This window comes from Narcine bancroftii, chromosome 5 (genome assembly GCF_036971445.1).
Source record: "Narcine bancroftii isolate sNarBan1 chromosome 5, sNarBan1.hap1, whole genome shotgun sequence".
In the NCBI taxonomy this organism is placed as follows: domain Eukaryota; kingdom Metazoa; phylum Chordata; class Chondrichthyes; order Torpediniformes; family Narcinidae; genus Narcine; species Narcine bancroftii.
The window spans coordinates 58,494,163-58,505,714 of NC_091473.1; the positions used below are offsets into that span (position 1 = coordinate 58,494,163).

The following is an 11,552-nucleotide window of genomic DNA, read 5'->3' on the forward strand; positions in this document are numbered from 1 at the left end:
TCCAATCCCTGTGAGATCTTCCTACAGTCGGACAGACCCAAAAATCTCCCTGAGCTTCAGTTTAGATGTCTAAGCACCTATTGCCTGTCTCACCTGGGGAAGTGGTGCCCCCCTATGATGACTACTTGCACAGTATCACCTATACCTTGTGCCAGACTGCAACCCATAGTTCTCTTGCATCATTACAACTCTTCATTTTCTCCTCCTTCTCCATTTGCTCCTCTTCCAGCTCAGTACCTCCCTCTTCTGAAGAAGGGACAATAAAAGACAAAATGGAAGAGAGCTGCAAGAGCCAGCTGCACGAAGGGGCAGCGACACATGTGTGATTACATCTCAACAGTGGATCATTTCAAAGGCGATGTGCTGACGAAAATGTGACCCTGTTATCCACCCAATCAAGCAGTCAATAGTATCTTTATTTTGAGGGATCCTGGGCTCTAATGAAGTCTGCCTTATCAAGAGCTGGACAGTTTCACTCAAGATGTCTACTCTACCATGTGGATGGACCCTCTCCTCTTCTTTGCTATTTCATTGTCAGAGATGGAGGACACTGACTGATCTCATTGACCTTCATCTGGAAGGTTTGTTTCTGTGTAGAGTTGGAGAAAATAGTGCAATGACGATGGAGGCTGATGCAAGAGAATTGGATCAATACTTTGAAAATAAAAATGCATTGAATACTGAAGGGGAAAGAGCAGAGAAAGAATGGGGTTGATCCTTCAAAGAACCAGTCCAGGCACAATGGACTGATTGGCGCTTATAATCAAAGAATCATACAGCACCGAATCTTGGCCTTTGGCTCTCCATGTGCTTTCTAATGTTTTTGTATATCTATACTTTCCTGGATTAGGACCGTATCATTCTAAGTACTGCCTATTTCAGTACATTTCTGGATCCTTCTGTGCTGAATATATGCATAATTCAATAAAAGAGCAAAATTTAAACTGTCTGAGGGAAGCAGTGGAAGATGCAGCAACTGTTGAAAGCAAAGCATCAAGAGATGCAGTGGCTTGACCTGAAACACTGATTATCCTTATGCTCTCACAGATGCTGCCTGACCTGCTGAGTTTTTCCAGCAATTTGTTTTTTGCTCCAGGTTACTGCAGCTGCAGTTACTCGTCTCTCCACTTAGAATGTAGAACAATATAGCACAGGAACAGGTCCTTCAGCCCAAATGTGCTGAACGTCGTTCAAATTGAATGAGGGATCTGCTGCACCAGAGATTATTACCTCAATCACTGGAATTGTTGAGCAACAGCATGATTGTTCACTGTCAGAATGTAGGTTTTTCTGAACATTGCGTATACATGATTTCCGCTGAACTAACTGCTCTACCAGGCTATCTTTGACTGTTTAGAGTTACTAGCATGGCTACAAGTGGATTTATGCTCACAGGGAAATATATTAGACAACCAGGTGAGTCAACCAGGTGAGAAAACAATCCAAAAGCTTCATGGTGTTAGGTCTGCTTTGTTCGAGAATGAGTGAGTCAGACACCAGACTGAGTCAAAATCAAGGTTCTTTATTACCGGATTGTAACACTTGCAACTAACAGTGTTAGTTGGAGAAGGCGCATTCTCCCAATATCAGCAAGTGGTGTTTTTTTTATACCTCAGGACACGCACTTAGTAAATTATCATACCATTACATTGTCCAATGAATAAGCTGTTGCTACCCTTCGCTGTTAGTCTGCTGCACATCATCTTGTTATTGCCACACTTATCTTGAGCGTACAAGGTCACACCTGCATCCAGTTACTCCTTAGTACTGGGTGACTCCTTCTCCGGTCCCAACTCATGATGTTTTTTACCTTACAATGGTCAGTCTTACATTGTTCATCCCTGAGTTATTTTAAATTGCATAACCACCATCAGAGGATGATAATCCAATAATTTAGCTATCAAGCTATGGAATAGAATTAAATAATTATATCTTGAAGGCGAGTAAATGGAGCTAAGCTTCATTACATCTATGATATTGAAAACATAACAAGCATGTAATGATAGTGATCATTATTTCCAAACAACTTGCAATGCCTTACTGTTTGATTAGACTTGGCTGCCAGCAGGGGGCTGACACACAGTATGCAGATCTGTAATGGAGGCTTGCAGCCTCATAGCATGTCTCATGTGCTGTTTACATCAACTTTAAAGTAAAGAACCTTTTCCTTCATCCATGTGTTGTTTTAAGAACTCACACATACAAATAAAAGATAAAACATGGTGTCATCAGTGGGATGAAGAAAATTAGAAGGAAAAACTTTAAAAGTTAAAATTTAGTGAAGAGAAGCTAACACAGTGAAAAAGGAAAGAATTACATCCACCAGTGAAACTTCAGCTGACAGGTAAGTTTGATGTTTGTAATGTCTCTGATAGTCACAAAAACATTGAAAGCATGAACAGTCAAACATACTATATAAGTAGGTTTCATCACTGCATATGAAAAATAAATAGAAACATAGAAGATAGGAGCAGGAGTAGGTCATTCAACCCTTCGAGCCTGCTCCACCATTCAATGAGATCATGGCTGATCTTAAAGTTCAGTACCCCGTCCCCGCCTTCATCCGTAACCTTTAATATCCTTATACTGAAGAAATAGATCTAATTCCCTCTTAAATATATTTAATGAACCTGCCTCCACTGCCCTCTGTGGCAATGAATTCCACAGATTCACCACCCTCTGGGTAAAGAAATTCCTCCTCATCTCGGTCCTAAATGGTTTGCCTATTATCCTCAAACCATGGCCCCGGGTTCGGGATTTTCCCATCATTGGAAACATCCCATCTGTATCCATTCTGTCCAGTCCTGCCAGAATTTTATATGTCTCTATGAGATCCCCTCTCAATCTTCTAAACTCCAGGGAGTACAATCCCAATTTGTGCAATCTTTCCTCATAAGTCATTCCTGCCATTCCAGGTATCAGCCTGGTGAATCGCCTCTGCACTCCCTCCATTGCAAGAACATCCTTCCTGAGATAAGGTGACCAAAACTGCACACAATACTCCAGGTGTGGTCTCACCAAGGCCCTGAACAGCTGCAGTAAGGTATCCTTGTTCCTATACTCAAACCCTCTTGATATGAAGGCCAACATACCATTTGCCTTTTTAACCGCCTGCTGTACCTGCATGTTCGCCTTCAGAGACTGATGTACAAGTACACCTAGGTCTCTCTGCACTTCCCCATCTCTTAATCTATTGCCATTCAAATAGTAATCTGCCCTTCGGTTTGTATTACCAAAGTGGATAACCTCACATTTATCCACATTGTAGTGCATTTGCCATGTGTCTGCCCAGTCCCTCAATTTATCCAAATCACACTGGAGCTTCCTGACCCCCTCTTCCGTGCACACAACCCCTCCTAGCTTAGTGTCATCTGCAAATTTGGAGATATTACATCCAATCCCCTCATCCAGATCATTAATGTAAATTGTGAACAACTGGGGTCCCAGTACAGATCCCTGTGGTACCCCACTGGTCACCGCCTGCCACTCAGAAAATGAGCCATTTATCCCAACTCTCTGTCTTCTACCTGCCAGCCAGTTCTCAATCCACATCAATACTTTTCCCCCAATCCCATGAGCCTTGATTTTGGAAGCCAGTCATTTATGCGGGACCTTATCGAAGGCCTTTTGGAAGTCCAGGTACACCACATCCACTGGCTCTCCCCCATCTATTTTATCTGTCACCATCTCAAAGAATTCCAATAGATTTGTCAAGCACAATTTACCTTTTGTAAATCCATGTTGACTCCGTCCGATCCCTTCTCTGCTAGTCATATGCTCCGCTATTACATCCTTAATAATGGATTCCATCATTTTGCCCACTACTGATGTAAGGCTCACAGGCCGATAATTCCCCACTTTTTCTCTACCCCCCTTTTTAAATAGTGGGGTAACATTAGCTACCCTCCAATCCATGGGTACTGATCCTGAGTCTATCGAGTTCTGGAAAATAATTCTTAAAGCATCTGCTATCTGAATGGCCTCTTCCTTGAGTACCCTAGGATGTAGATTATCAGGCCCTTGGGATTTAACTGCCTTCAATCCCATCAATTTCCCCAAGACCATGTCCTTAGAGATACTGATTTCTTTCAGTTCCTCCCTTGCATTAGTCTCTATGTTTCCCAACATCCTTGAGAGGTTATTTGTATCCTCTCTTGTAAAAACAGAACTAAAGTAAGAATTTAATTGGTCTGCCATTTCCTTATTCCCCATTATATATTCCCCTGATTCCGACTGCAAAGGACCTACTCTGGATTTCACCAATCTTTTCCTCTTGACATATTTATAAAAGCTTTTGCAGTCGGTTTTTATATTTGCCACATGCTTACTTTCGTAATTTATTTTTGCTCCCTTGATTAATCCCTTTGTCATCCTTTGGTGCATCTTGAACTGCTCCCAGTCTTCGGTTGCGGTACTTTTTTTGGCCAATTGATATGCTCTCTCTTTGGACCCAATGCTGTCTCTAATTTCCCTTGTTATCCACGGTTGAGTCACCTTTTTTGTTTTATTTTTATGCCAAACCGGTATAAACGATTTTTGCAATTTCTCCATTAGATCTGTGAATGCTTTCCATTGTCTATCCACAGTCAACTCCCCCATAAACACCACCCAATCAATCTTACTCAACTCCTGTCTCATACCATCATAATTCCCTTTATTTAAATTCAGGACCTTAGTCTCATTTTTAATTTCATCACTCTCCATGTCAAGTGAGAATTCGATCATATTGTGATCGCTCCTACCCAAAGGGCCTCGCACAACAAGATTGCTGATTAGCCGCTTATCATTGCATAATACCCAATCTAAAATGGCCTGCTCCCGAGTTGGTTCCTCGACATATTGATCTAGATAACCGTCCCGTAAACATTCAAGGAATTCCTCCTCCTCTGTATTTTTACCAATTTGACTAGTCCAATCTATATGCAAATTAAAGTCTCCCATGATGACAGGTGTTCCCTTATTGCATGCATTTCTAATTTCTCTTTTAATGCCTTCCCTCACCTCTACACTACTATTTCGAGGCCTATATACCACCCCCACTAACGTTTTCCGCCCCTTGCTATTCCTCAGTTCTACCCATATAGATTCCGCATCTTCTGAGTTAATATCCTTCCTGTCAATCGTGTCGGTCCCTTCTCTCACCATCAATACTACCCCACCCCCTTTTCTTTCTTGCCGATCCCTCCTAAATATCGTAAAGAAAGAACACTCAGAAGAAAGTTCAAAGTTCAATACTTCAAAGTTCAGATTTATTACAGATTACGTACATGACATCACATACAACCCCAAGATTCTTTATCCTGTGGACCAGGCAGAATTTCTACTTATCGGTGCTGCAAAAAACTATATTCAAGAAAAGATCCAGTATGTAGACAAAGGAGAGAAATGTGAACAAGGAGGAAGTCCAAACAAGGTGTGTAAAACAGAAAACAAATATTTAATAATAAATAAAGTGCAATGTAAGAATTGTTAAATGAGTCCTTGTTTTAGTTGTTGATTCGGAGTCTGATGGTGGAGGGGTGGCAACTATTCCTAAATTTGGTAGTGCAAGTCTTCTGGCACCTATACCTCTTTCTTGATGGTAGCAGTGAGAACAGAGCATGTCCTGGATGGTGCAGATCCTTGATGATTGCTGCTGCTCTCTGATGGCACCATTCCATGTAGATTTTCTCGGTGGGGAGAAAGGCTGTATCCGTTACCTTTTACAAGGCTTTCTGCTCAAAGGTATTGCTGCCCCCATACAAGTCCATAATACAGCTGGTCAGTGCACTTTCTACTGCACAACTGTAGAAGTTTGCCAAGGTTTTCAATGTCATATGAAACCTTCACAAATAGAGGCATTGATGAACTTTTTTCCACTATGATATTAGAATGTCAAGTTCAGGAAAGGTCCTCCACATTAATGACTCATAGGAATTTAAATTTGATCACCCTCTCCACCTCAAATCTCTGAATGATCACAGGATTTTCGCCTCCTGAGGGCCACATCAGCTGCTTGGTTTTGGTGACATTGAGTGTGAAATTGATGTTGGTGCACCATTCTACCAAATTTTCTATTTCCCTTTGATATACTAACTCACCACCCCCTTTTATACATCCGACTCCCATGGTATCATCAGGAAATTTGTAGATGGTGTTATTGTTGTACCAAGCCACATGGTCATAGTTGTAAAGCGATTAGAGAAGGGTGCTAAGCATGCAGCCTTGTGCTGCTCCAGTCCTGATGGATTAAATTAAATCAATGGATTTAAATGAAATCAAAATTTAAAAAAAAAAGAGAAGACCTGAAAATGACCTCTTTCTCACAATGCCACTCACTCCATCACAATGAATGGAATCTGTTGAAGGTTCATTGGGCAGATTCCCACTGCAATTGTAGAGACATTTCTTTCCTGCCAGATACCATTGGGAATCAAGCTTATATTTTAGTCAGAATGACAGAAGTGAGGACCCCTCAGCAAGTTCAAGACTCCTGTGCCCATGCACTTAGATGCATAGATACATGCCTGATTGAAGATGGCATGAGGCATGCCTCAAGAATGCAACCAAAATCATTAAGAATCCCCACCACCCTAGTCATGCTACCTTCATGCAGAAAGTACAAAAGCTTGAAGTTTGGCACCTCTAGGATCGAGAATATTTTGTTTCCAAAAGCTGTCAGGCTCTTGAAACTTTTCCCATCTTCATCATAACACTGCTCCAGAACCACTAACATGTCTACACTATTGTGTTACAGAGTTCTGTGTTGTGTATTGGCCTATGTGTTGTGTGGTTTTATGTTAAAAAGTGACAGTTTTCCTTAGAGAGCCAAGGTGAAGATGGACTGCTGAGAGAGTGGGAGATAGAATGAGCATGTGCAGAAAAATGATCTAAAAATTTCTGGACTTGGATGATAAACCACCACTGCTGTGGAGTGGAAGAAGGGCCAGAACATGAGTCATGGTCTGGAGAATAGTTTAGAATGTTGGGATTTCAAAAAGGATGAATATTCCGAAGGCAGCCAGAAGGATCCCGACCATGTCAATGGTTCTTCTCTCTGCAAGCAACACAAGACAGCTTCAAATTTTGTGCTCTCTCTCACTCTCAAAGATCTTTTGGCTTCAGTTTATCAAACAAACTGAATTTTATTTATGATTTTTACTTCGGATGAGATGGAAGTTTTATGAGTCTTGTGTGTTTTGTGTTTGTTTTGTGTCTAAGTTTTTCTTTGGGTTGGTTGGAAATATGACAGACTTTAATTACATATATTATATTTAGGCTGGGGAATTTATTAGTGTTACACTGTTATAGGAATTTGCATAGTAACCCGTGGGCATTGTTATAAAAGGGGGGATTTTGAATTAAAGTTTGAAGATGAATTTTTTGTTAATGAAGTAATTGTAAATGTGTGATATGCCTTCTTTGTGGTAGCTGGTTTGATCTTGTAACAATTGTAACATCATTTTGTTTTGCATTAACTTCAAATGTGAGTAATTATCTATCTTTTAATATTATCTTTTTTTCTCTTGTGTAATGTTTAATTCATGCATATGGTATTTAGTGTTTTATATACCTGTATAGCTGCAGCAAGCAAGAATTTCAGCGCACCTGTCTATTGTACTGATGCACATGATAATAAGTTCATTCATTTTCACAAGGAGTCCACTTTGTGACCTTCTTAATGGACATATTGGATCACTGTGAAAGTTGTTACCTTTAATGATCATATTGAAATCCTTGATCATCTGTACACATATAGACCTCCCATGGCTTTGGGGAATCAAGGAGGTGCGATGGAGAGCAGATAGATGGAAATAGGGGCTCAAGCTCGAGCTCAGCGTCCGCAGATCCCAAACCACTGGACCACAACAAAAATCAATGAGAACCAGTCACAGTCAGTCTGGCAGCAGTGACTACACAGTGCTTAGGCAATTAGTGATGGAGGTGGCTACATTACAGGAGGCAACATGATCCTCGACCTCTCACTCGCTCCAAAATAACTTTTTTCCTTTATTCTCTTTTCCTATTTTTTGCAAGATGTTGCCAGGCATGGTGACTCTTTGCTACCCTGAGAGTGACATACAAAAGAAACATTTTCACTGTATTTCAGTAAAATGACAGACAGGTAGATAGAGATAGATAAAGAAATAAATCAACCAATCAAAGTGAATAAATATATAAATAAAGGAATGAATAAATGAGTTAAGCTTCTGATAGATCTGCCTGATCAAGTTACTTTAAATTTTGCTTTTTGTTGGCAGATTCCAAATGAATGTTTCTGAAAATGACAAAAAAAAATTGCAAAGGCAGCAGGTTAAGCAGTTCATAGAAGAGAATGTGAGCGATACATGATTGATCAACAATCCAGGCTTATGGAAACTGACAGGAAAATGGAATTTTTTTCTCAGTAATTCTCATGTTCACTCTTTGGTTCTCCATTTCCTTTTTGTCATAGACAAGCAAAGACTTGGTAGAGATGGAGAAATGCCAAAGAAGTTTAGATCTTCAAGGGGCCTGTTTACAAAAGGCCTGTTTACAAAAGCTGCTTTGCTTGGTTTACATTTAGAGCAGTGATCAGTAGTCAAAGTCACTTAACTCAGCTGCTTATCACCAGTGACATCAGGTTCCAAAAGCAGATTATCTCTTTGCCAACTAATATTCCTGCAATTAAGAAAAAAATAATTTACCTTCTTGTTATTTGATCACTTCCCTTGAAAAAGCAGCCAACCTTCATATCCTATTTCCTGACTTGACTGGAATGAAAGCAATTGAATACTCTGTAATATCTTTATTCAATCTATGCTGAACTGCTTGGAAGTATTATGAGTCAGATGACTTTACCGATCTCTATTAATAAACATAGATAATTCTGGTTAACACATTATCTAATCCTGCACAACTGAAATGTCAGCAAAAAAAATTCTTGAACTGAGGGTGGAGTTGGGTTTATGACATAATTGTTGTTTTGGTTAAAAAAATCACTCACACTGTGCCTGGTTCAGGACACAGAGAAGCACATTTATTTTAATCTTTAATTTGAAGTTCAAATTTATTATCCCATGTTCCAAAGATGCTATGGCAGAGGTTGTTTTACAACCAGATGAGCTAGGCATCTCATACTTAGTACAAGTAAAACACAGTACAGAAGTGTGGAGATAAAGATGGAGATAAGTTGGTATGGATCAAGGGCAACATAATTTTAAATTAAACGGGGGTGGGGTGTGGAATAAAAAGGGGAAGGAGAGGTATTGCTCATCAGGGACAATATTGTAGCTGTAGTCAGGCAGGACAAACCTGGAGGCTCATCTACTGAGCCTATATGGGTGGAACTGAGGAATGGGAAAGGAATGACAATGCTCATGAGTTGTATTATAGACCACCCAATCATCAATGAGAATTTGAGGAGCAAATCTGTAGAGGGATAATAGTCAGCTGCAGGAAACATAAGCTTGTGATAATGGGAGATTTTAATTGACCATATATTGAAAGGGACTCCTATACTTTAAAAGGGCTGGATGGCTTAGAGTTTGTCAAATGAGTTCAGGAAAATTTTCTAAATCAATATATGGAGGTACCAACTCGAGAGAGTGCAATACTGGATCTCGCATTAGGAAATAAGACAGGACAGGTGACAGAAGTAAGTGTAGGGGAACATTTTGGGTCCAGTGATCATAGTGCCATTATTTTCAAGTTAATTATGGAGAAGGATAGGTCTGGGCCTCAGGTAGAGATTTTAAACTGGTGGGTGGCCAATTTTGAAGAAATGAGGAAGGATCTAGAATGGGTGGATTGGAATAAATTGTTTTCTGGCAAAGATTTGCGAAGTAAGTGGAAGAAGTTCAAAGGTGACATTTTGAAAAATCAGAGTTTGTATGTTCCTGTTCGGATTAAAGGCAAATTTTTAGTCATGCAGAATCTTGGTTTTGAGGGATATTAGGGAAGAAAGAAATATGTATAACTGGTATAGGCAACATGGAGCAAATGAGGTACTTGAAGAGTATAAAAATGCAAGAAAAATCTCAAGACATAAATCAGAAAGATGAAAAGAAGATATGAGATGGCTTTGGAAGACAATGTGAAGAAAAATCTTAAGGGTTTCTACAGGTATATTAAGGGATTCCAAATCCTTTCCTCAGCACATAGTGCCTAAAGCTCCATGGAAAACAGAACAAAAGTTCTCTGAGGACAGAAGAGCTACAAGGCATCGTGTTCATCTTCGTTTGTGAAGGGATGGCCATGAGATGAGATGAGATGAGATTAAGGGACAAAATTGGTCCCCTCTAAGATCAATGTGGTCAGCTATGTATAGAGTCAAAAGAGAAGGGAGAGATCTTAAATGAATCTTCATGATCAGTAAGGGAGGATAAATCCCCATGGCCTGAAAAGATATTCTCTCAGACATGGAAGGAGGCTAATGTATAAATTGCAGGGGTTCTGGCAGAAATATTTAAAATGTCTTTAGCCATGGGTGTGTTACTGGAGGGATTGGACCGTTGCTCATGTTGTTCAGTTGTTTAAAAAAGGCCCCACAAGTAACCTTGGAAATTATAGGCTGGTGAGCCTGAAGTCAGTAATAGGTAAATTAAAAGGGACAATTATTTTTATTCACATAGACATCATACTTATTCGGGAATATATTGCAAGGAAGAATTATGCATACAGATTACAAGGCTAGGATTCTATCTGATTACTCATTACTTCTGATGACATGCTTGGTCCTTGAGAAAGAAAAATTGGATTTATAAGTGGAGATTTGATTGTATATTGCTGAAGAGGGTGGATTTTTGTGACTTTACAAGGAAAAAGATTCAAGATTGTTTAGAAATAAATTCTAACTCTGGACAATAAATTTGTTATTTGGCATCCTTTGAAGGCATATTTATGAGGTCAAATAATAAGTTATACATCAAAAAATTAATAACAATTATAAGAGGTTATAACAATTTTATAACAATTAAAAAAAAAGAGGTTGATCAATTGGAAAAGGAAATAGAAAGCTTGGAAAAGGATTTACAAAGAAAGGCTTCAGGTGAGAAAAGGAGGAATTTAATAATTAAAAAAACATTATAATATGATTCAGACCTATAGAACAGAAAAATTAATTGAGATAACTAAACAAAGGTATTATGAATTAGGAGAAGGGGCTTATAAAATTCTTGCTTGGCAGTTGAAAATGGAACAACGTCTATAATTATTAACGCTATTAAAAAGAATTCTAAGAAGATTACCTATAAACTCAAGAAATTAAGATTTTTATTTCAATTTATATAGATTTCAGTCTACTTGTGAGGAGACTAAAACTGAGAATATTTTATCTTAAATATGTTTATCTAGTTTGAATGATCAGGATCAAAGAGATTTAGATGCTCCCTTTACGGCAAGAGAAGTTAGTGAGGTATTGAGTTAATTGTCAATTGGTAAATCACTAAGGGAGGATGGTTTTCTGCCTTATTTTTTATGTAAGGAGTTGAAGCAAGTGGTGGAATCCCATTCTTTACCAGCTATTCCAAAGAGGGATAGAGATCTATTAAAGCCATCTCCTTATAGACCAATATCATGATTGAATGCAGATT

The 11,552-nt window shown here is 39.1% G+C and overlaps 1 long non-coding RNA gene across 1 annotated transcript in view; it reads right to left on the minus strand.

The window, feature by feature from the left end:
• LOC138762682 (uncharacterized) overlaps positions 1-8,726 on the minus strand; it is a 55,367-nt gene extending 46,641 nt beyond the window's left edge. Inside the window, exon 1 of the long non-coding RNA XR_011357051.1 lies at positions 8,667-8,726. This is a non-coding gene — a long non-coding RNA (uncharacterized lncRNA). The remainder of the gene's footprint in view (positions 1-8,666) is intronic.
• Between the last annotated feature and the right edge of the window lie 2,826 nt (positions 8,727-11,552).